The 1,139-nt window shown below is 46.9% G+C and overlaps 1 long non-coding RNA gene across 4 annotated transcripts in view; it reads right to left on the bottom strand.

Moving 5' to 3' along the window:
- Positions 1-5: 5 nt before the first annotated feature.
- LOC139024761 (uncharacterized) overlaps positions 6-1,139 on the bottom strand; it is a 2,305-nt gene continuing 1,171 nt past the window's right edge. For all 4 annotated transcript variants that reach the window (XR_011476123.1, XR_011476121.1, XR_011476122.1 and 1 more), the window contains exon 2: positions 6-1,139. This exon is cut by the window's right edge and continues 484 nt beyond it. This is a non-coding gene — a long non-coding RNA (uncharacterized lncRNA).

The raw sequence follows: 1,139 nt of genomic DNA, 5'->3' as shown, positions 1-1,139 counted from the left end.
AGTGGACCAAGCACACAGTGGACCAAGCACACAGTGGACCAAGCACACAGTGGACCAAGCACACAGTGGACCAAGCACACAGTGGACCAAGCACACAGCGGACCAAGCACACAGCGGACCAAGCACACAGTGGACCAAGCACACAGTGGACCAAGCACACAGTGGACCAAGCACACGAGGAGCCGCAGAACAGACTGGGGGGCCACAACAACTCAACAGAATGTCAGTGAGGGTCAGAACCAAAAATACTTTGTGCCAAAAGAAAGTAAAAAAGAAAAAAATCTGGATAGATTTGCTAGTTCCATTTTCAGATGGAAATAATGAATGCAGTTTCAATTGAATCAAGGCGTTAATTTTTCAGTGACTTGTTCAAAAGTAAAAACATTATTTAAAAGTGTTTCACYTTCATTCTGACACTATTTGTGGTTWTGAACGGTTTCCAACAGCCTGACCGCCACGTAGCCTGAAATACAGTAATCTTGTGCTAACATTCCACTCCTTGCCAATGCCTGTCATGCCAAACAGTGGCAAGGAGWGGAATGTTAYCACYTCCTGGATTTCAGGCTACCCATCGGGCAGGCTGTCACTGACTGAGAACAGTGAGGGTGTATCTTAGCAACATGAACTGAATTATACCATATTATTATTAAAACCACACGGCTTCATCATGTTTCATCTGAACACAGGCTTTACATGAGCCTACCCACACCTTAGAAAAATAGAGTCGGAGTTAGGAATAGGATGCATATCATAGCAAAAATATACTTGGGCCTTTCTCTGTATGGGGACTCCAATGGGACATTCTTCTCAGGGCTCAGAGGTCAGTCCTACTTCTCAGGGCTCAGAGGTCAGTCCTACTTCTCAGGGTTCAGAGGTCAGTCCTACTTCTCAGGGTTCAGAGGTCAGTCCTACTTCTCGGGGCTCAGAGGTCAGTCCTACTTCTCGGGGCTCAGAGGTCAGTCCTACTTTTCAGGGTCAACATACTGCCATGTATCCTGACAGGCTCTGGTCAACATACTGCCATGTATCCTGACAGGCTCTGGTTGACAGGCTCTGGTCAACATACTGCCATGTATCCTGACAGGCTCTGGTCAACATACTGCCATGTATCCTGACAGGCTCTGGTCAACATACTGCCA

This window comes from Salvelinus sp. IW2-2015, unplaced genomic scaffold (genome assembly GCF_002910315.2).
Source record: "Salvelinus sp. IW2-2015 unplaced genomic scaffold, ASM291031v2 Un_scaffold1849, whole genome shotgun sequence".
In the NCBI taxonomy this organism is placed as follows: domain Eukaryota; kingdom Metazoa; phylum Chordata; class Actinopteri; order Salmoniformes; family Salmonidae; genus Salvelinus; species Salvelinus sp. IW2-2015.
This window is presented reverse-complemented; position numbering and strand designations above follow the sequence as displayed.